At 41.2% G+C, this 24,910-nt stretch overlaps 1 protein-coding gene across 1 annotated transcript in view; it reads right to left on the bottom strand.

The window, feature by feature from the left end:
* ESR1 (estrogen receptor 1) overlaps nt 1-24,910 on the bottom strand; it is a 211,389-nt gene that overhangs the window by 185,881 nt on the left and 598 nt on the right. The gene's annotated exons all lie outside the window — the stretch shown is intronic.

Raw genomic sequence — 24,910 nt, 5'->3', positions numbered from 1 at the left:
TCTATCTGACCCCATACACCACAACCTCCACCATGGCTAGGACTGTGGTCTCTCAGCTCCCTACAAAGCATAGTTGGATGCATAGTTAAGTGATGAATAAATATTTGCCATCTGAATAACGACACAGACATGGTGAGTCTTCTCAAAAGTCTTCCCAACTCCATGCCTTCCCACATCACAAACCCACCCTCCACCCTACAGCAAGAGCAGAACGGACTCCTGTGTGCAATCCTTCATGTCTCCTCAACATCTATGATAAAGCTTCTTGATCATCTTTGACCTCAAGAAAATACCTTATTAAAGATGTGCAGACTTTGCTTTAAATCTTTCAGGTATTCTTGTGCTTCCTGAAGTCCATGAATGGTCTCCCCAAATGACTTTCAGACTAAGACCCCCCAGCTTATGGGAGAAAAACAGATGCCCCTAAGCCACTGTGACCCGGCTTCTGTCCCATCTCCAGCCCTAACCCTCTCTCTGATGGGTAATTTTTATGTGTCACCCTTCCCTAGCCTAGCTAGTACCTTGTTTCCTATCATGGCCTAAAAGCAAAATTCTCCTACCATGAAAATGCCCCCTTCCCAGGTAGCAACCACTGACTTTCTCAATAGAATCCACAAATGTTCCTAGGACATCAAATATGTAACTATCCTGAGTCCTCCTCATCATGTGTGTTCACAGTGAGTCCCCAGAAAGAGATCCTGTTATAGTCACCTCTGCTTCCCAGTTTCCAGCACAGTACTGACAAATGGTAAGTATTCCATAGCCGATTGTTAAGTGAGTAAAATTATATGTTCCATATTGTATGTCTTGTTCTCCCAACTAGGATGTAAACTTTTCAAGAGTATGGAAACTATATTTTGAGCATTTTTTATCACCTCCAAGGCACCTGGTGGCCAATAAATACTTACTGGATAAATTAACCAATAAAGAATTAATAATAACTTTGCAAGAGGCATAGCTGAATGTATTGCAATAAAAGAATACTGTATCAAGCTGCGAAGTCAACCGATGATGGCTTTGTACCAGTATGTACCGATGTCCAAGCCAGTCTGAGTGTATTTTCTTGTGTACCTCTCTCTGCTTTAAATATCAATGTAGGGGGGTGTATTTTTTGATTATTTTTCTTAATCCTTACTGGAGGATATTTTTTCCATTTAACTTTAGAAAGTGTGGAAGGGAGGGAGAAGGTTTTTTCCATTTAACTTTAGAAAGTGTGGAAGGGAGGGAGAAGGGGGGGAAAAGAGAGAGAGAGAAAGAGAGAGAGAGAGAGAGAGAGAGAGAGAGAGAGAGAAACATCAATGTGAGAGAGACACATTGACTGGTTGCTTCCCACATGAGCCTCAACCAGGGCTGGTGATTAAACCTGCAACTGAGGTACATGTCCTTGACTGGGAATTGAACTCATGGTCTATGGGCCAATGGTATAACCATTGAGCAAATTGGCCAGGGCTAAATATCAATGTTTAAGTGGGCATAAAGCTATAAGTGGTTCATGCCTATGCCAGTATTTATCTGTGGGTATTTCTACTCTCTATGTAATTTTGTATTTGGATTTTAATATAATCTCCATTTATTTTCCAGGCAGTAAATAGATGTTCATAAAAAGAGTAGACAAGTTGACCTAAAATGGTAGAGTCTAGAAAGGAAAAACCCTGAATCTCATTCCTAGAATAGCTCAAGTTAAATGACTCCTGGGCCAGTTTGAGGCAACCCTGTAAAGCATGTTATAGTTAGATTCTGCTTGGCAAGTTAAAAATTATTTCTGAATGACAAAAATAGTCCTTTCAGCTCTTTTGGAAATTAAAGACTCTACCTCCTTTATGCTGCCTATCTGAAAACTTTATTTATGTCTTGCTTCATGTTATCTGTTCAGTGGGTCTAATTTTTATTTGTATTTATTTTCTTCTACCTAATACCCAGAGGTAGGCAATGTTCTTTCCTACAAGGTGCAAAAGAAAACTTCTTCCAAAAAAATGGTGATAGATGCAGCTCAACACAGTGTCACAAAATTGTCCAGGGAGAGAGTTATAGCTGCTATTTCAGCTTCTGCCAAAGTTCAGACCACAACCCTGGACTTCTGGAAAACCCAGCGTGACCTTTGGTCTAACGAGATAAAAGGAGCTGGGGGAGTAGGCAAGCAAACTTTCACACTAAATTGATGGTTGCGGCAGCACTATTTTAAGTGCTTTATATGTAATTAACTCATTTAACCCTCAAAATGACTCTAAGCAGTACTATGATTACTTCAATTATTTGAGAAATGAGGTAACCAAGGTACAGAAAGATTAGATAACTCAACAAAGTCACACAATCAAAAAACTGTGAACTTAAGGACTCAGACCGTCTAGCCCCAAAGCCCAGGCTCTCATCACAAAATGAAATCCTCAGAAACTCCACCCAAAAGGCATCCCAGGTCAAGGGCAGAGTATGTCACATCTGGGAACAGAGTCATTACTTGAGACTTTATCCCTCATCAATAGTAATCCCATCAGAAACTGCCTGCAATGATTTATCACAAGGCCAATAATACTTTTTGGAGAGGGAAAATGGTAATTCAATTTCTAGTGCAAAGGATGAGAATGCTGTTTAGTTCCAGGAAATGGACTTAATGAAGCTGATAGTCATACTGGAAAATGGCTTGATGAAAGTTTGAATATTTCCTAAAAATATGATTACAGACATATCTTTGTAACTTCACAAAACAATAGAAAATGATGTGTCATTAATGTTCCTCTTCGAGAGTTCTGTAATTCCTTATGCACAAAGAACATCAGCGTTCCTCATTGAAAACTCAAGGCTCCCCTTAAATGTCAAGAGGTTTTCCCACCCACTTAACAAAACTATCTTCACCCCAAAATACAAGCAAGTATTGAATCTCTACACTAATGGGAAACAAGAAGAGCCTGGCATGAAGTTCCCTAAAGAATGCCATTTAGTCAACATCTTTTTACCTTTTATCAGTTACTAATGTGTAACCAAATGACCTGATTAGAGTTTCATCACCTTTCCTTTCTCTACAAACCAATCTCTTACAAGTGCTAATGGGCGGTGAGGACAAGAAGCCCAGAATGGTATGCAGAAACCACAAGGCACATGGGTTACACAAGAGGTAAGTCAAGAGGGAGTTGTGGTTTGACACCACACCTTTGTGAAACAAGTATCATTTCTAGTCTGATTTCCACAGAAAATATGACACGATAGTAGGAGAATAATAATTGACTCCTATGCAGAAATGTTAAGAAATGCATTCATTCGTTCAACCGCATTGCATAAGCATTGCATAAGCACCTACTTACTAGCATCCTAGAACAAAGGACAGATGGGGAAGGAGAAAAAAAGGGGGGGGGCAGACAGAACAAGGAGAAGGGTAGCCTCTGCCCCAAGCAAACAGAACTCAAGGAGCAAGACTTGAGCGTTTTGGAAAAAGCACTGCAGGCTGAGCTCCAAATACCAAAACCACTCCTGCTCCAACACTGGCCTCTGGTCTGCTTTTAAGTGCGATTCATCCATCATCCAGTTTATGATCCTACTCGAGAGATAAAGACAACATGTCATCACATAAAAGCTCCACACAAACACATCCAGATTTGCAAATGGAATTTTTTACTTACAAAAAGCATTTGGGAACCTGTATGCCATTAGGGATCACACTGCTGCAGATGTAAAAAGCTTCGGGATCAAACAAGGGAGGCAGGGCACCGCGGTGGGAAAGTTCTAGAGTGAGTCAGAACTCCCGGGTTCCAGGCAAAAAGCTGCCAATAACAGCTGCATGGCTTACGTAAGTCACCCAAACTCTGGGTCTCAGTTTCTTCTCTGCAAAATGACAGGTCTCGACTATGTTTTCTAAGTTCCTTACCAGCTCTGTGGATGTGTGGCCGCGATGCTGTCCCATGCCTCCAACCAACAATAACATCTGTAGCCAGCTGGGTCTCGCGAGAGCACAGCCAATTTTTTTAAAACTCTTTCCCAAGAGTATTCCTAGTAAAATGCATAAAGGATGAGTGGGGAAGAGGTGGTATTTACTCCAGAGCATTTAAGTCTGTCATCATGAAGAGCATGACGTGACTTCCCAGCAAAGTACCACTCCTCTGATCTGAGGCACAAGAAAACCTGAAGAAAAAGAAAACTAGAAGGAAGGGAGGCAGGAAATGGAGAGACAAAGAAAAGAGGGACAGCACTTCTGCATGCTCGGCATTTCCTTCGTCCCCTGAGCTCTAGCAACAATGACTGAGGTGGGAACTTGAATAGAAGAAAATACAGCTGAGATATCAAAGGCAAAGTAAGCTTCAGTCATGGCCCGTGGCACGGCCCAAGTAGCATACAGGGCTGGACAGAGTTCCAGAGCAGCTGAGCCATTCTGGATAGGAGACCATCTGGATCAGGTTTAAAAAAAGCTCTTTTGCACAGAACGACTTCATCCATGATAAGGCCAAATTTTCAAACATTAATCAGTGACCAGAAATGCTAACACCTCTGGGTATGTACTAAGGGTTCATTTAGATGTGGAAGTTAAAACGTAACCTTCGGAGTTACTCTTCTTTTATTATTCTTATCCACCCGACAGAAAACAACCAATTCTTTTGCTGCTGATGCAACAAAGAAAAAGTCTTGCTAAGTCCCCAGAAGACCCGGTAAATCACCCTGGGGCGTAGACATGACAAAGCAGATTGTGACGCTGGAACACGGGGGATACGCACACTATGTGGATTTCATGGAGAGACGATTGGGTTGGTGTGTGATACCCCCCAACCCCCATCGCAGGCGGCGGTTCTATATCGTGCAGGGAGTTTGGGAGTTTGACGTGCTATTAGTATCCCTTTGGCCAAGGGTAACATATACAAAGTGCTCTCTGGAGCTTCTTGGCCACTTTCTCCAAACTCATCTGCGTCTCCTTCAATCACCTTCCAGGTGCTTTGTACGCCAGCAGCCAGTTCTGTGCACATCCCATCCCTGCCATGTCTTTGCTGCCTTCCTGCCTTTGCTCACGCTGTGTCCTGCCCACAATGCCCTTGCCCAGCCACTGGGAGCCTGGAGAAATCCTAATTGCTCTCACACTCAACTTCTCCACTTTGCTACCTCTACACCTTGTCCCACATGTTCTCACACCCCTCCCCACCTTCACACTGCATTGCAAAGAATGGTCACACAGGTTTCATGCCTGTTAGACTGTGAAACCTTGTGAACAACATCTAATATTTCGGAGGCAGCCGATAAATCTTTCGACTTTATTTAAATTGAATTCCATTCAGTTGAATTGTATGAAATTAGCGCCATGATAGTCTTTGGAATAATTAAAGTACCTTGAGAGGTTGGTACATCAGGCCTGACATGTACCCAACTGCCTGCCCAGATTTCCCATAGACAAGAAGAGATAATAAATAGAGCAAAAGAATTCTCAAGTGTGGGTAAGTCACTCCCAGTTTGCCAGAATTTTCCCAACCACTATCTAAGGAACTCTAGAATAAGTTACTTAACATGTCAGCAACTCTATGCCACTTAGCATCATTTGAAAATAGAAATAACAATACTTTATTTAGCTGGGGAATTGGTGGCATTGAATAATGTTTCTGGAAAGAAACTAAAAATCCTGAAGCCAGGTGTTAGTCTTTAAAGAGTATTTTGAAGTGTGTACTAGTAATCTTCCAATGAATGTATGACAGTGAAAAGGAGTTTAATTATTGTCCAATCCTTGACTCCTCTCTCACATGCTACATCACAACTGTCAGGAGATCCATCACCTTCAAAGTACCTATCAAATTCTTGATATATTTTTTTAAATCTTAACTTTTAAAATATGATAGTGATAATGTGGTTGTGTTTTAAAAAGTCTTCATCCTTTAGAATTGAACATGGAAATATCTACAAATAAAAATCATCATCATCAAAACTGGGTGATAAGTACATGAAGGGTCATTATATCACCTCATTTCTGTTAAGATTTGAAGACTCACAATAAAAAGTCAGATTAGGTCGTTTCTCTCTTCAAAATCCTCTAGTGGGTCCCCAACTCCTTTGGAGTAAAAGCCAGAATCCTGATCATGGCCTTCAAGGTCCCCACTCACTCTGACCCCCACACTCCTCTCCATACTCACCTCCACCTTCTTACTTCACTCCAGTCAGTCTGGCCTCACTGTCGTACACACACTCCAGGCATGCCCCTGCCTCAGGGCCTTTCCACTGCTGTGAGCCCATCCTGAAATGCTTTTCACTGGCATATTCTCATGGCACCCTTCCCTGTTTCAAATCTTTGCTTAAAGGTCACCTTAGCAATGAGACCTTTACCCATTTGTCTGATTTGATCACAGGTCTATTTCCAGTGCCTGACATAGAGAAGCTGGCCAATAAACATTTGTTGAATGAATGAATGAATGAACAGGGTCAGCCATCCAGTGAACTTAGGTGGCCATTTTACAACATCAATAGAATAAGGTAACAGCACATCAATAGGCTGCATTGATCTCAAAACCATATTGCCAAACAGTGATTTCAATTATTTCTTAGATCAATGGTCCAATGTGGTGACCAGGAAGTCAGCAGTTTTCTAAAGCCACAGAGTCTCAAGTACCCAGTTCACCTACCAGATCCTGAGCTGAACTCATACTCCACCAGCATCAACGACCTCACCAGCCAGCGTGATGAATGCCCTAGCCTGCAGCCAACCTCACCCTCTAAAACATAGTGACACTCTTGAAGACCAAATCCAAGGATTACAATAGCTCAATAAAGGCCTGGCCCGTCGCCTCATTATTGCAGTGGCCCCCATACAGAGTTCAAACTACTGGTACCCCAACCCCCCAGAAGAACATCAGGGCTAGGGTTCCAGGGGTCACAGCAACTCTCCAGAATGAATTTGCCCTAAAATCTGCCTGGGCCCTGGACAGTGTGGCTCAGTTGGTTGGGCAGTGTCTCGTGCACTGAAATGTTGCCAGTTTGATTCCTGGTCAGGGCATTGCCCAGGTTTGGGGCTGGATCCCCTGTAGGTGGTGAGTGGGAAGTGGTCAATCAATGTTTCGCTCTCCCATCAATGTTTCTCCCTCTCCCTTTCTCTCTCTCTAAAAATAACAAAAACAATTTTTTTTAAATCTTCCCAGGATTGGTATATTAGCACAATCAAAAAAGGGTTGTAAATTATAGGTATATTATGAGAGACATTTTCAGATGATTTTTAAAACTAGCTAATATTGAGAGTAGAATTAATAAAAACTGTGAAATGAAAATAAACAGACAGAAACAGGTGCCTCGCTAATCTTTGGACACATCAGAGTCCCAGGCCTCCCAGCATAGACTGGCGAGTTCCAGCCTCTGCATCTGCACGGCTTCTTCTCATTTCTGGGCAGCAGCCTCCACAGCTTCCTCCCATTTCTGGAAAGTATCCTCCGATGGTTGTGTCTAGACAGTGGAGTCAGAGGCAACCTGAAATCTCTGGGGATAAGGGCTCAGATTCCCAGTCTCTATCCCACTTACTCTATCTTCCTACAAGAGTTGGCCTTGGTATTTATAACTTTTTATATTTAGCTATTCCTGATTCTTCTGATGCAGTTTTGCAGGGTGTAAGGATGGTATGAAGCCAAAAACAATCAACTAAACCGACCTCCGATTCACTACCTTCCCATCGCCCGTGCTCTGCTCACACCTGGCTCACATCCAATTGGGGCAAAATCACTCAGCTGTCAGCCAGTGGCCTCGGCTGTCACCCGCTGAAACAACAAGCTTCCTCAGTGGCTGAGAACCCCGGAGAACACACTTCTAGCCTTGCTCCAACTCTCCCCTCCCACTGTGCCTTGGAGTTTGACTCGGAATTCTTCACTGTCCTGGGGTTAGAACTGAGTAAAAGGAGATATTTCCACTGACCTGGGAATTCTCGCTCACACTTCATTTGCCATGGCCTCACCAAAAAGACTTGAGAGTATTTCTTACACGTGCATAGCTACCTGGCCCACCCACGCTCAGAAGATTAGAGCATCTCCTTATCTCACTGACTGCTGGGCATCTCCTTTTTCACACCTTGATTTCTTGTTGTTTGTTTGTTTTCTAATTCTCATCCAAGGATATTTTTCCATTGATTTTTAGAGAGAGGGAAAGACAGAGAGAAATATCGATGTGAGAGAAACACATTAATTGGTTGCCTCCTGTAAGTACCCCAACCAGGGCCTGGGCCGGGGAGGAGCCTGCAACCAATGTGCGTGCCCTTGATCGGAATCAAGCCTGGGACCCTATGGTCCACAGGCCAATGCTCTAACCACTGACCCACACCAGCTAGGGCTCACATCTTGATTTCTTTACAAACCCCCTGTGTTCATGCAGTGGAGATCCCCCATGATACACGCCCTCTCTACTAGCCCATCGGTAGCCATGCATCCTGGCCCCTCATGTAAGACACTGTCTCCCAAGACATCATGGCCAAGCTCAGGTTCTCCTGCTCGCAGCTCAGCCAAGCCAACGTGCTGCAAACGCGAGGTAGGAGGAGTGTAGATCTGTTTAATGTTTTACCTAGGGAGGAGTTGTACTTTTCTTCTAAGTCATTTACCCTTTGGGAAGCATTTCAGAGAAGCATTTTTCGAAACTAGTTTCTGAAATCCAATAATGCCACAAAACTAAGAGAATTCCCCCAAAACAACCAAGAAAGGTGTTATTTCTGTAGCACTCACTATATTACATAGAAAAGCTACCTAATTAATAGTTTGGAGGCCCAGGTCTTTGACTAGATTTGACTCCTGAATTTTCTCCTCGTGCAGAATTGTTATATTGTAATATTCCGTTGTAATATTTCCCCTTGTGCTCCAATTGCCTGTCTTTTCAGATAATAGAATGAACAGCTAGGTCTTTCTGTGTTTACTTTAAAGCTAGATCCTGAATTGTAATCAATAATGATGGCAAAAACAAACATGCAAATTCTACAGTGGTATGTTCCCTTTCCTGGTAGGAAAAGATAGGCGGGCATCTGTATACTAGCTGGAGGAGAAGCCATAAAAGATAACCTTCAGGCCCCCAAAATAAAAACACAGTAAAAAAAAAAAAAGAAAAAGAAAAAAACTGAAAAAGAAAGAAACAGCTAACAGTGAGGCAACATAGTTAGGGCTGCCAGATTTAACCAATAAAAATACAGATACCCAGTTAAATTGAATTTCAGATAAACAACAAAGAATTTTTTTAGTATTATATCACATGGGACATACTTATACTAAAAAAATGCTTTGCTTTTTACCTGAAATTCAAATTTGCCTGGGCATCCTGTACTTTACTGGGCAATCTGAAACATGGTGCCTTTAAGAGAAGGCTCCGAGATACCTCGGGCCAGCAGAGATCTCAGAGTTGAGCTCAGGACAGTGGGGAAGGTTAATGATCACAAGCTTCACCATGTTTTTCTCATCAAGAGATAAAAGTCTGTTTTGGACAAAAGTAGGCAATTTTGAAGGTGCGATAACTCTTGGGCCAAGGCGATATCACATTAAACACCCATTTACTGAAATTACCTGGGTGTTTAAAGACGAACGCACCTTCTGATTCACACCGTTTAGGTCACGGGTAAGTACTATCTGGCACAGTACCAGGAGGCCTGTGGCTTTAACTGGTCTTTTTCACTTTCTGTCTTCCTGCTGTGGCTCTCCTTCCTGTAGATCCAATTAGAAAGTTTTAGCCTAAACTCTGAGATGGTTAAAATGATCATCTTCCAAAGAGAAATATTGAATTAGAAAAAGCTGCCATTGACCTAATCATCCTGTCTGTGTTTTTGCACCACCTGCCTGCAAAGTGCCACCAGGATGCAGAAGGTAGGGCTAAAGCCTCTTACAACATCCCCGTGGTTATTACAATATTATCGACTATGTTTCCTCTGCTGTACTTTACATCCCCATGACTATTATAACTGTGTATGGTGCCAGGTGGGTACTGGAAATATCAGGTGGAACACTTTGTAAAGTATATGATTGTCTAACACTATACTATACCCCTGGAACTAATACAAAATAATATTGAATGTAAACCATCATTTTTTTAAAATTAAAAAAAATTAATAAATACATGGTGGGGTAAAAGTAGGTTTACACCTGTTCATATGGAAAATAATAATTTGATACAATAATTAATAAATAATATAATACAATAATTAATAAATAATAATACAAGAATAAACTGTTTCGGGTACTCACAACTATAAACCTACTTTGCCCCACCCTGTAAATAAATAAAAGTAATGGCAAGAGGGGAAAAAATCATTATGGTAGTTTTGTTTCCACCTTCTTAGTGGAAGTCATTTTGCTGAGAGGATATTGATATCATTGTTGCCACCCGAAGAAAATACATTTTGGGCTACAATTTTTGATAAGAGAGAAAATAAGTGGGAAGGCCACTTCAAGAAGTCTATACTAAGTTCTACCACCTCAATTGTTTTTCTTTCACACATATAAAAGTTATAGAATGCTAACAAAAGCATATTTCATTCCTACATGCTCTCCTTGTGTTGCAAACTATAAAGTTATTACCACCTCCTTTTCATTGTCAATTTAATATTTTGACAATTCTAACAGTTCTTTAACTCATTAGTAAAAATGAAAGTGAAAAAAATATTATAGTTTTAATTTTAAATCTTATCCTGATAAATACAAATTTCTACAGAAGAAATGGTGTCAAATCAACTTGGCTTAGTACAATTATTACCCATCAGCCATGTCCTGATTTAATACACTTATCAGGAACATTAATTATATTTATGACATATGGTTCCATTAATTGCCATTCTTATTAAACTTACATTTCATTTCCTGGAACAATATTAAACTACAAGAGGAAAAATTTAATAGTAAACAGTATATAACCAACATAATTAGCCTCAACGAAGACACATGTTTTTCAACTTAAGGACCATGTTACAAAAAAGTGTCTATTGTAACCTGGCTGCTGGATCAAGCACAGATTGAATTATATTTTTTTAATTTTGCCAATACTAAGGTGAAATATCTATTATGAAATCATGCAAGTTCCATTTTCACATTGGAAATTGTGGAATAAAAATAGCATCTAACTGCATTAGAAATCTGAAAGTAGTCCTCATAAGTCTCAAGAAAAATCTGGTAAAGTAATTCCTAACCTTTAAGCCCTGGAAACAGAAAATAAGAAAAGAAAAACAAGAAAGGAAATCTTTAATCACAAAGGAAACCAGATATAGTTATTAGAACTGAAAGAAAACAATGTAAGTGGTATAAGAAATAAGTTTCCACTAGATCCTTAAAACTGAAGTGGCACACCAAGGTAAAAAAAAAAAAATTCACAGGGACCATATGCCAATTAAACAGATGGCCTATCTAGACAGACATGGCCAGTACATTCACTTTGGCCATCACTATAATTTTATAGTGATCAGCATCAAGCATCATCCCTTTATCCCACTTTGCTTGAGCTTTCGGTCCACATACCAGAACTACAGCAATGAGTCCAGCATGGCCTCCATGTCCTCAGTGAACAGAGGCTGGTCATGCCTCCATCTGTTAAGTGCGGAGCAGTGGGCTGGAGGCAGACAAGGTTCTAGTCCTGCCTCTGCCTGCCCTCGCTGGGAAACCATGAGCAAGTCCCTTCACCTCTCTAGACTTCTGTTGCTTCATTTGGAAAATACAGAGATCAGAGCACACCATGCCTAAGGTCTCTCCTAGATTTAAAATACTGTGATTTTATTACTTTTTTCTGCAAAAAAAAGGGGGGGGGGGGGGAACCAAAATAACACTACAATTCTGTCCAGATTTAAAATTCTTGGGTGGGTTTCACATGCATAAGGATGCTATCAGGAAGTCTTTGTAGGATTTTATTTAATGGCTCTTTCTGATATTAGAAGGGAAAACATCCCCCCTACTTAATGGAAAATTGTTTAAACATGCTTTTAGCAAGCATCTTAAAAATAGCCATTTTCCATAAAACTAAAAGAAGTAGCCTCGGGACATAGCCTAAGATTAAATCATTGTCACAACTGGCTCTCATCAATAATAAATCAACAACAATTGCGGTCGTGGATGCAGAGAAAAGGGAACCCTCTGGTACTGTTGGTGGGAATGCAGAATGGAAAACAGTATGAAGATTCCTCAAAAATAAAAAATGGAACTTCCTATGACCCAGTGATTCCACTTCTGGGAATATATCTTAAGAAACCCAAAATACTAGTTCGAAAGACTATGTGCACCCTATATTCATTGCAGCATTATTTACAATGGCCAAGATATGGAAGCAACCCAAGTGCCCATCAATAGACAAGTGGGTAAAATGCTGTGGTACATATATACAATGGAAGATTACTTGGCCATAAAAAAAATGAAATCTTACCATCTGCGACAACATTGACAGACCTAGAGGGCATTATACTAAGTGAAATTAGTCAGTTAGAGAAAGACAGGTACCATATGATTTCATGTATATGTGAAATCTAAAGAACAATATAAACAAACCAAACAGAAACAGACTCATAGATACAGAAAACAGACTGATGATTGCTAGAGGGGAGGAGGCTTGGGGGACTGGGTGAAAAAGAAAGGAATTGGAAAGTACAGACTGATAGTTACAAAGTCATCATGGGGCTATAAAGTAGAGCACAAGAACTCTATATATATAAAAGGCTAATATGCAAAGTGTCCCCTCGGGAGTTTGAGGCCGGGAGTTCAATCGCTCGCTAGGATGTACGCTGACCACCAGGGGGCGGCGTGGAATGAAGGAAGGCCCTGGCCAGCAGCCAGGGAAGGAAGGCCCAGGCCGGCAGCCGAAAGGCCCTGATCGACCCTGATCGCCAACCAGGCCTAGGGACCCTGCCTGTGCACGAATTTAGCGCACCGGGCCTCTAGTATAGTCAATAATATTGCAATAACTATGTATGGTGGGTAATGAAAATATTGGGGGGGAACACTTTGTAAGGTATATGATTGTCTAACCACTATGCTGTACACCTGAAACAAATACAAAATAATATTGAATGTAAATTATAATTTTAAAATTTTTAATTAAAAAATAAATCATTGTCACAACGGAATATAAAGATATCACAAGGAATTAACACACCAACTGCTGAGTAAGTCTATCAGTGACATAAGACATCCCACCAGTTTTCTTGCATAATTAGTAGGTTAGAACTTGAGCTCCAGAGTCAACTTCTAGATTTAGAATCCCCAGTCCTCCATTATTAGCTGTGTGACCTTGGACAAGTCACTTCCCCTCTCTCAGTTTTAGTTTCTTCTCCAATAAAATGAGAATAATAACAGTGCCAGCCTCTTATGGTTGGTTTAAGGATTCAGCAAGATGATCATTTAAGGCTTTCAGCACAGTGCCTTGTGCACTATACTCAAAAAAAATACTAACAATTGCTATTATCAAGTTATTTCTCTGATTCTTAGCAATTTGCCCTTATTTTGTTAATTCAACAATATAGCTGTATAAATTACTAAACATTTATTCTGACCAAAGAACTGGACTGGAACTGAAGGGAGTACCAGGGCCTAAGACTCAGCCTCTCTTCACACCCCTGCCTTGCCCTTCTTTGCCTGGCCAAATCCTTCCATAAAACCATTTTGGACCTCGGCATCCGTAGATGGGGGCCTGTTCTTCCTCTGTGTCCCTAGTGGTCCCTCCTTTATCACAATTCTTATAACAAGTGTATGACAAGTCTATTCACTTGACATCTCCCTTATTAGACTATGAGTGACTTCATGATAGATGAAGTGTCTAATCTCTGTATGTACAATACAAGTCAGTACATGATTCAATAAAGTGTGCTGAGTGAGTGAATAGATATATTAATAAAAATCTATTAAATTAATATATACAATTAATAAAATTTATTAAACAGATGAGGGAGACAAGTCTACCTACAACCATAATGAAAGGCTTTCTGTGGTGATTTCCATGGTAGAGGTGGCTTTTGAGTTGAGCCTTGAATTCTGGGTAGAATCCGCCTAACAGAGATGGGAATAAATGGTACATGTTAGGGATGAAAGTAACTATGAATAGCAGAAGTGGGAAAGTGCCATTTAAGTATGGTTTGAACAAAAGCTTCGTGGAGTGATGGGAGGAGTTCAGCTGGAATTAAACTCCAAGGGCTTTGAATGCCACACTATGGAATGTGCATTTGACCTATGACTAGTGAGAAGCTACTGCAGGCTTCTTTAAAAAGCAGAGGAAAGGACCAGCTCAGACATACACTCTGGTATGTCAACTATGCTCTGGGAGGAAACCGAAAAATTCAAGTCTGAAAGCTCACAAACCGAAAACCCAGTACGGAACCTATTGCAGCAATAATAGGAAGTTGGCCATGTGTAGAGAAAGGAGAGAATAGCAGGAGAGATATCTGAGAAGAAACTTCTTGTCTGTGTTAAGACGTGCTAGAAAATGACTAATATTGCATCTCTGTGAACGACAGTGTTCAACATGAAAACGCTAGAACCTGTGACTGCTTCTACAAATTCCCTGATGACTCTGCTAGCTATTCCCTCAGGTCAAACACAGACTTCTTAGAAGACGCTTGGATTCTGCCTAGAAAAGCAACTTTGGTTTCATCAATCATAATTGCTGAGCATCAGAAACAAAGAACAAAGAACCAAAGAGCCCTGGGCCGGTGAGTTGATAGTCCCCCATTGTGTGGGGCCTGGAACCTGGATTTCAAGTCTTGCGAGCTTTGGAGGAGACCCAGGTTCACGTCTTCCTCGAGAAGTTGCTTTTATACGTTTCTAAAACTTCAAAGACTTGCTTTTAGCTGCTGATTCTGGGCAGAGTTACATGAGGAGAAGAGCAGCCTTGAGAACTGAGCAATGTGGGAAAGCCTCACCAAACCCTGCCCTGGGCTCGGGGGCCAAGGCGGGGTGCCTGCATGTCTGCTTCCCTTACCAATAAATGAGTCTTCTAAAATGCAAAATGGGGCAGGATAAATAAAAACAGAACACGTTCTATTGGCGGACAGAATTGTGCAAATACTTCATGATGGAGAGAAGCACACAAGGAGAGCTTTAATTCAGTCCTCCACATTAAAGACTTTAAGGAACTTCCCAAGCACACAACTGGAAATTCTGTGCAACCAATCAAGTGTACTGATATTTAAGATTTTAAAGTTTCATACACAATAATAGAGTCTGGCACGTGGCCACTATCTGAAAAACTAAAGGAAAGAGAAGCCTGTTGGGGGTGAGTTCGAGAGCTTCAATTACCAGCAATTATCTAAACACGTAACGAAAACCTAAACCGTGCAAGCTGATTGGCCGTGGTGTCTATTGGCACCGTGTTTCAGGTTGTCTCCTAATTTCATCTTCATATTCTATGGCAAAGTCTGCAGTCTCATATTCTTCTTCAATGTGTCTGCTTTGTATCTAGTCAATATCCATTGTAACTCCCTCCTTCAAATCTTATATTGGAAAGATGAGTAGAAATCAATGTTACTGTCATCTTTCCCCCTCAGTACGCCTTTTACCCTCTGATTCTGATACCCAAGTAGCTCAATAACATGAAGACTTGCAGTCAGGCAGATCTAGGCTTGAACACTCCTATTCAGGGTGAAAGCACAGCAGAACCCTGAGCACCCTCTCAGACCTCTCCAAACTGCACAGCCTCATCTTTAAAAATGAGATACATGGTTGGAGGGAGATTCATTATGACCTCACTTAGAGAAATGCTGTCAGGCTGCAAATCAGGGGACTACACAGGAGAAAAAGTCCAAGGAGTTTTTCGCTTTGTTTTGTTTTTCTAAATTGCTTATTCCCACTGCAACCCCAGAGCAATTATCAGAACCACTCAGATGTGGCCCAGATCCCAGTCGTTTTTTAATCATCTGGATGATTCTGAAATCATCCTTGATTTTACTGTGCAGCCAAGGTTGAAAATTCATCGTTGTAGAAGCTCTATGATTGTTAGCTTTCGTCCCTCATCCTTCCCCAGTTCCTTTTCCTCAAAGTACACAGAAGTTCCCTCTTTGCCCTCCGCACATCCTAAGGGCTTTATAAACTGCTACGTCAGTTTCAACAACTTCCTTCTCTGGGATCACTTCAGTCCACAGTCCTTAATGCCCCTTCCTCCTTGTATTGATTGATTTTTTCCTTATTTGGAGTTTATGACAACTGCTTTGTTTTGGTTTTCTAGCATAGTACCTCGCATATATTAAGCATTTCAAGAAATAGTAGCTCCCTGCTTTCTTTAGGAAAAGCTTAACTTCTAATCACAATAGGATATTAGGTTTTGTCTCTTGAAGGCAAACTAAGCAAACAGGGAAATTCCAAATGTTCCAGATTCATATTCACCTTCTTCGATGTGTGGTTGCCAATTCCTGTCTGAAGAAGTAATGACAAAATGATGACTGCTATGCCCTGGGCATGTTTTCAGCTCTTGACAACTATAAACTTTTTTAATCCTCACAACAACCAAAAGATGCAGGCCCTATTTGGATTGACATTTTACAGATGAGTAAACTGAGGCACATTGAGCCAGAGATCACAACTAGTCAGGAGTCACCCAGAAACCTTAGCTGCCTGGCTTCCCGCCCCGTGCTTTAATCACCTGTTATATACATCCGTTCTCATGGTTGGCGGTAGTTATGTTCTATAAAGTGGTCACAAATACTGAATTAGTGAATGCAGGACCATTGCCCCTAGGAGAAATACAGTGTTCAAAGGCACTGGTCATAACATTTTCATCACCAATCAATGCATGGCCTTGCTGTGTGTGATTCTGTTTAAAGACACCTTACTTAACATACATTGTTGATTCATGAGCATTGAACTCATGGCCACCAGCACTCATGTGTGAATGAAGCTGACCTAACACTTGTATTTTCTCAATAAGACACATCACAGCCTTCCTGTGCTTAGAAATACTGGACAGCATTTCAGGGCTATCCTCGGGGGTCATTTTTGAACACCAAAATCACCAACAAAAAGCATAAGATATTTTTTTGGTAAGTGGCACTAAATAGACCTCAAACCGGACACTTGTTTACAGTAGGAGCTGAAACCAGAAGGCAGAGCGTTGCCTCGTTTGACCTCAGCTGGGGACGTGCATGCCGGCCGATGACTCAGATTTTTCACCACTCTGTGCATGTCAGCGAATGACCCAGAAAGTGTCATGAATATTGATTTGGGGGTTGCAAATACATTTTAGACAGTAGGCAAATTTGTAAGTACAGAATCCGGAAATAATGGGGGTGAGCTGGACTTGGAATGTCCTGGGGAATCCTTTCTCTTTTTAGGAAGGAAAGGGGGATTCACAGAGTCCCCACATTCTTACAATCACAGTTGACGATCCCTCCTGAATGGCCTCTCTCCCAGCCAGGAGGCCAGAGCGGATCACTGTAACTGTGCTCCCTGCCACCTCAGCAGCCAGTCACCCAACTCACAGCCCCTCCGGACGTGCACGTGCCATGCACTTTGCTGAGGGCGGAGGGAGAGAGTGATGGTCTCTGGACCGCTGCTCAGGGCCCCTCCTCTCAGAAACCAAAGAGGCCTCCGACAGCCCCACACGTTCTCCTCAGACAACTAAAGGAAATCACTTCTCAATGCAACTAAATTGCCTCTTGTACTCAAATTGGAATGTAGATCCTTTCTCGCTGAATTGCTTGAAATATTCCAACAGAAATAAACCCAAGCATTTGTAAGGTCTTCAAAACAACAAAAGCAGAAGTCAAAGTTAGCATATGGGACCCTTAAGGACTCTCGAAATCAGTTATGCTGATAACAGTGTTGCCTTGCAAAAGCTTTACAAAAGGAATAACGCCACTTCAAATACCTTCATGAAATGAGTTAAACAGATCACGGGCACACCTACAACATTTCAAAAACGAGTGGTTTTGTTAGCAGAGGGGGGAACTACCGTCGGCTTTACGTGCCGTGGGCAAGTTCTCATGGACCTGAAACCCAGGAGACAGCAGCCAAGAAAGTACTTGATCTCCACACCAAATCCGCACGCGGAAGGATGAGGCCCTAGGACCTCCCCATTCATGCCGTAGCATTTCCTGGCTGCTAAATGCTAACACTGATCTAGGACCTGCTTGGCATATAAAAATGCATTTTATGTCATCTATGCCATGGATGAACTACACAATTTGGAACAAGGTAACCAAATGAATGAATGAATGAATGAGATGTCAAAGCAACTCCACTAAGTGAAGATTTCTTTCTGATTTTGTGTGTGTATATGTGTGTGTGTAATTAATATTTTTATTGATTTCAGAAAGGACTGTGTGTGTGTGTGTGTGTGTATTTAATATTTTTATTGATTTCAGAAAGGATGGAGTGGGAGAGAGAGATAGAAACATCAATGATGAGAGAGAATCATTGATGGGCTGCCTCCTGCACACCCCCCACTGGGGATTGAGCCCGCACCTGGTAGATGCCCTGACCAGGAATCGAACCGTGACCTCCTGGCTCATAGGTCAATGCTCAACCAGTGAGCCACACTGGCCAGGCTCTGATTTTGTTTGTCTTATGCTTCTATGCTTATGGATGGGGAAAACACACCTCATTTTCTAAAACTTTCCATGTAATTAATGCCACTCTAGAATGTTAAGGCATATTCTTATACCACTGGCTCACCAGTGCTGGTTAGGCAATCTATTGAGCCCTATTTCAAATTTCATTAAAATAAAAAAAAAATGAAATGGGTTAATAAAAAAAAATAAACCAGAAAAGATGGAAGGAAAAAACTAGGAATATACAGATGGAGTGTTTTTTAAATAAAGGAAGCTTGATACAGAAAACGAGGCCTAACAGAGTGTAAAGGGTCTTAGAAAAAATCCAGAACCTTTATGTCAGAAAGTGAGTCCAGTTGCCTAGAAAACTGCTCAGAAAGTAGTGCCTGGCATGCTCACACATGGGCTGCAGGGCCCTGCGCACGCTGCATACCACTGTTTGGGAAGAGGCGGAATGAGTCTGGCCAGCCAAGCGATGCAGGCTGGGTGGCAACCAGGGAATGGGGGTGGGGGGGACCTTTGAACCAGACAACCCTGCAGCTTCAGAGCTGGAGGTGAGAATCTGAGACTAAATGGCAGAAGCCCTTCATTCTTCTTGTGGCTGACAACATTTGGAGATCTCTCAAAAAAAATAACCACATATGAGTGTATTGAGGGCTCGTTTATAAATGACCAGCCCTCAACGTGTCTTAATTAACTTTATTAACTTAAAGTGGACTATAATTTTCCCAAGTGTAATTCATAGGAGCTCCAGAAAGTAGAAAATGACCAGACAAAGTAGCCTACTATCTCATTAAAGACGACACTTTTGATGAAAGTAGAGGATGTTATGGAAGCAAACTGAGGATACAATTTATCCCTCTAAAAAGTTCAGAGGAAAAATGAAAAGAACCCAGGCTTGTTTGGGTTTTTCTTTTTTAATTTTCTGTGTAGCAATTAGAATTACTTATTCAATTTATGGTATAAAATTATTGATAATATCATTATTGAAACTTTTGACAATTTACTTAAATTATAACTTCACAAAAATGTGAAGTACACTAGAAGATTCTATTTCTGTACAGGATAAACTTCTCTGGCTATACAATAGGCATCCAGAAATCCTACCCACCAACACTTCATTGCTGCCATCATCCTCATCCCATCATCATCATCCCACTACCACCACTACCTCTACCACCACCATCATCATCACCCCATAATCACCATCATCACCATCATCCTCACCACCACCACCATCATCGATTCTACTGTCACACCTTCATGTCATTTATAAGCCTCAGGCATACCCTTTCTTATTTGACCTAGCTTCTTGAAAGTATTACTTTATTAAACTACATAAAATGTTGTTGTTTGGGACCAAAATAGTTTCTTTTCTAATCTTCATATCTTCAATGGGGTCTAGGCATATACACATAATTAAAAGCATTGTGGATTAAGGCTAAATTTCCCCCATAATTCTTACTACTATTCTCTCTGGTACGGAATTGGGGGATTATGGTTTCTCCCTTCTGAAATCGAGAATCTCCTAAAGGCGCTTCCCTTCACCCTTCGCCCACCTAAGTCCTCAGCTTTCAGAGGACAGGGTATGTTTCAGGGATGAAGTAGGGGACAGCTCAGGCACACTGTTTTGAAAATGATATTCTTCGGCAATTCGCTGGCAGAGTTCAAAATATAAAATAAAACTCCTCGATGACTTTGGTGGAATGCCTCCTCTCTCTGAAATCTCTCACACTTTCACTTTGGGTGGCTGGTTTCAAGTGGCTGTGCCTGGGGGATTATATAGCCTCTTTTCCTGGCCCATGCATTTTGGTTCTAAACAGTTGTGGCCACTATGTTTTCTGTTCTTCGGTAAGCAAACGGAGACTTGGAATTAAACTCAATGGCTTACTTGCCTCTCTCCATCCATTGTATCATGAGAAAGAAGGGAACACAGCATGTTGCGCTCTCGACTATGTTCCTAAAGTTACGTTAAAAATAATACTGCAGTCACAGGCAGGCATTCAATGTATTGTTTTTGTACTGAGTATGCATTTTAGAAAAAATACAATTAAAGCTCTTACATTTCCTTGTGCACAACTCTTTTCACATAATCAGGGTCTCGGTGTTTAAAAAATGTATCTATAAGAAAAATGTTCTTTTTAATTTTTTTATTTATTGATTTTAGAGAGAAAGGAAAAGAGAGAGAGAGAAAAACATGGATTTGTTGTTCCACTTATCTATGCATTCATCGGTTGATTCTTGTGTGTGCCCTGACAGGGGATCAAACCCGCAAGCAACCTTGGTGACTCGGATGATGCTTTTTTTTTTAAAGGTACACTACCTTTATTTACTTATTTTTAATCCTCACTTGAGGATATGTTTATTGATTTTTTTTAAGAGAGAGAGGAAGGGAAAGAGAGAGATAAATATCGATGTGAAAGAGAAACATCTATCGGTTGCCTCCTGTCTAGGGATTGAATCCCAACCTAGGTATGTGTCCTGACTGGGAATCGAACCTGCAACCTTTTTGGTGTATGGGACAACACTCCAACCAACTGAACTACCCATCCAGGGCAAGATAAATATTCTTTATGATAGCCCTGGCTGCAAGCAAAGGTTGCAGATGGTGATGAAGATTTTAGTTAAATTCGGCTGCCAAAGAAAATGATTTCATATTATCATCAATCTCTATTTGTAGTGAAGCTCCTGCCCACTTTCAATCTAATCTTCCCTACTATCTTCTAGCTTACAAAAGTACAAGAACAATTATTAATGTGTGAACAAAATAATAAAATATTGAATGCATAGGCAGCTTATGTACCACTTTCACACATACTATCTCACTTGACAAAATTACCAATGTCTTATCATTAACAGAAAGTTTGACATCTTTATAGTTTTTCCTGATCTATTATTCCTGCCATTTCTTGCCCCTGTCTTTTATACCCTTAAAACAATTAGAAACCAAAATGCCAAACCTGAATATTCCCTGGATATGAACGTCATATCCTAAATATATTCACAAAAATAACCTAAGAACCCAAATTAACTGACTGTGAGGAAAAAAATTAGAATAAGTGCCAATTATCTTTCAGGAGCTTTCTACCGAACAGGTACAAGCCACATGGAGTAGGTGAAAATGAAATGGGGATTGAAGACATGATTCCGTTCTCAACCGAAAATACACTCATTCTCAAGGCAAAATGCGGCTCCTTGAACTATTCTTAGACCAACACAACATATCGGGTGAACAGTAACAATTTAAGTAAATGAAAAGAAGTAAGAAAAGAAAGGGTGCTAAAATATCACCGAAATAGGACAGAATTATTGGAAACTTGAAAATTAGCCATTAAAATCTCTTCCTGGAGATGAGCCTTGTTCAAAGTTAAGAAATAGTTTTAAGTGATCACGAGTGGACAGACGAGTCATTCAAAGCATGCAGCCAGTGTAATAGTATACAAATTACCAGGGCACTGACTTTGATGCAAAGGGTTTGTGTAATTGTCAAGTAATTTGGAGCAGTGGGCATTATTTAGCCTTCAAGAATATTGAGTAATACAACTGAAATAAACATGGAACATTAAATACCTCGTTAGAATTTTAACAATCATCGTGGATATGATTAAATTTCATCTTTAGTTTGGTCCAACTTTCCTAAGTTGTTTGAACTCTGAAAAGAAACTCAGGATAAGATGTGTCCCAGTTGCCTTCATCATGAAATTGTAGGTCAGGCACATCTTGCAAAGGAAGTCACAGCTTGCCTATTTATAAATGTATTCCTCTTAATAACAATTGGCTGGGATATGTGACAATGTTTCTCACATTATTATATGCCCAGGGCAGTTTTAGCTGTCGCATTGCTTCATACATAGATATGGCTGCATATTGTGGCCAATAGAAGAAAGTAACCATAGCATCCTTATGCTAAGCAATGTGAACTTCATATGTAAAGCTTAATCTAACTGATCTAAAGTCACCAACTAATTAATGGGGGCGGGGGGGAGGAGGCCAGAGATAAAATAAAGAGAATCAAAATAGCTTTTTGGTTTATGCAGATAAAACCACCAGGCACTTACCTAAATTTTTTGTTTTCTACTAAACATAACATTTTAGGCCAATAGCTTTCAAATTTCTTTGGCCTCAACCCACAGTAAGAAATACATTTTACATCACAGTCGGCACACACAGCAGGTATAATTAAAACAATTTTCAGGAAACAAAACCCACCCTACCAAATATTATGCACTCTGATATTTTCTATTATATTCTTTTCCATTTCATTCCCCTAAAAAAAAATGTTCTAGTCTAGACTCACTAAACTGATGTCATGATTCTGTGGGTCATACATAACAAGTACTTTGAAAACACTGCCTTTGGCCCCCGAAACTTTTGATAACTACTGAAGAAAGTTAAAGGTCCCTAAAAGGGTTTCTTCAATTCTTTTATTGTATCCTGTGTTATTCAAAGGGAAAAATATTAACTAATATTTTCAATAATATTAAATAAACACTTGCATAGACCTCTCTCTTCCTCCCTGGGTCATAAGAGGTAGAATTCAAACAAAAGAGGAAGGATGTTATGGGAAAGACACTACAAAGGAAAAATCACCCTAAAACGAATTTCCACAAAGAATCCTACTTGCGTGAAATTTTTACTTTTTGAAAAAGTTCCTTGTCATTTTTTTTATAATACTCTAAAAGTATTTGAATATTATCTGTTGTAAAAAGTTTAAGATGGGGCACATTATAGGGATATTATTTGCCTCTGGGATGATGAACGATTTTGAATAAAATGTGATCCCCCTTTTATTTGACCAAGCTCACTTTGTAATTATTAGCAAGGCAGTAAATAATCCACGGAGGAGCAGCCTCATTAGTGCCCATTGAAATGCGGCGGCATTAATTTGCAATAAAAGAACTGAAAATTAATGGGAAAGAAAATAGTTTCTGGAGTCCATCCTGAGGTTATGGAATTCACACCCTGAGCAGAGCCTTCCTTTGCATCAAGGGGTTTTAAAATGTGTGTGAATTAGATGTAATCGTTGTATTTTGTTCTAACACTTGTTTTTTATAAAGTGGGCAGAATAACTTCTTTTTCCCTTTTCATTTTAACCCTGAAATAAAACAAGGGAAAGGAGTCTGCAATCGGCTTTGTTCAAGCCTGGTTCCTTTTTAAGTTTTGAAAGTGTTGCCTGCTTGTCTCTGAAGTAGTAACTCAGGCTGGTCTTGTCTGGCTATGAGGTGCTTGAACATCCTTGGGGCGGGGGCAGGCCTGAAGGATAGGGGGTAAGTTCAGACACCCCAAAAACCTGCCCTCGGGATCTTCTGGGACCAATCTGCACCCTCCTCTGGTTCTTCCGCTATCGATTTCTCTGGAGACAGAGCACTGAATAGAAAGTCCACAGCTTGCGTGCAGAAGGCTCTGGGTGAGGGAGGAGGCACACCTGACAGCCAGGGACAGTCAGGCACTGCCTAGCTCAGCACCAGCCACCACGTGGGCCCTGAGGCTTCCCAACCCCATTCCAGGGCATCCCTGTCCTGTGGGGCCCGGGGCGCGCTGATTCACCAGCAACACCCACCCAACCCCTCCCTGGTCCATCAGGAAGAGAAGGGAGAAACTATCAAAGCGAAAATGGGAGGGAGGGGGAAGGAGGAACGTATATTCTCTACTAGAGGAAAACATAAGGACACAAAGCATTTGCTACTTGAGTCACAGGCGCGCCTGTGTACCCTGACCGGCTAGGCTTCTGCCACAGGGACGGAAAGGGGCAGCAGGGACCCGCACTGGGCTCCTGGGGCCTTCTTTGCCCTGTGGGCCTGCAATAGGCTTTCGCTGGCAGAGGGGTGTTTCAAAAACACGCCTGCTTCCAAATGGCATGTTTCAGACTCACGGGCTGCCTTAGTCCTGGCTGCCCTGAGTCATAGTCCAGCAACCTGCTCCAACAGGACTCAGCTAGAGAACGCAGAACCCAGAAACTTAAGACCCATTCAATTCCTGCACTGCTCTCTGAGGGTTCAGTTCATTCAAGCCCTGAACCCAGGGCCCGGGGGAGGACAGACAGACAGACGCTGCTAGGAATTGCTGCCCCCAAAACCACCACCACCATCATCATCATCATCATCATCTTTCCGATCCGAAATTCTAGATGAAAGGAACTTTTCCAAGCACATTAAAATGTTAAAATCATCATGAACAAATAAAAACGGAGCTCCCCTAGCCACCGCCGCCTCCAGCCTGAGATACCACAGCGGGACATTGAGGAGGGACTCAAAGCGCCCTGTGCTCCTTTGCTTTGGGGTGCTCGCCCCACAAACGACTGAGGCTTTGTGAGGTTTCCACTATTTGTTTGGTTAGGAAGCACACGGGGTTTCGGATCTGACTCTCAGGCAGACAGTAGTGGGGTGGAGAAGGGGAAAAAAAAATTTTTTTCTAAGCTGCCAAGCTAGAGAACTTGACTCTGCAAAGCCAGATCCACAAGGACGCCCAGGCGGGGCTGCGCTAGCCCTCGGGCGAGTC

Source organism: Myotis brandtii, unplaced genomic scaffold (genome assembly GCF_000412655.1).
Source record: "Myotis brandtii unplaced genomic scaffold, ASM41265v1 scaffold847, whole genome shotgun sequence".
Taxonomy (NCBI): domain Eukaryota; kingdom Metazoa; phylum Chordata; class Mammalia; order Chiroptera; family Vespertilionidae; genus Myotis; species Myotis brandtii.
The sequence above is the reverse complement of the archived record's forward strand: the minus strand, read 5'-3'. Positions and strand labels throughout refer to the sequence as shown.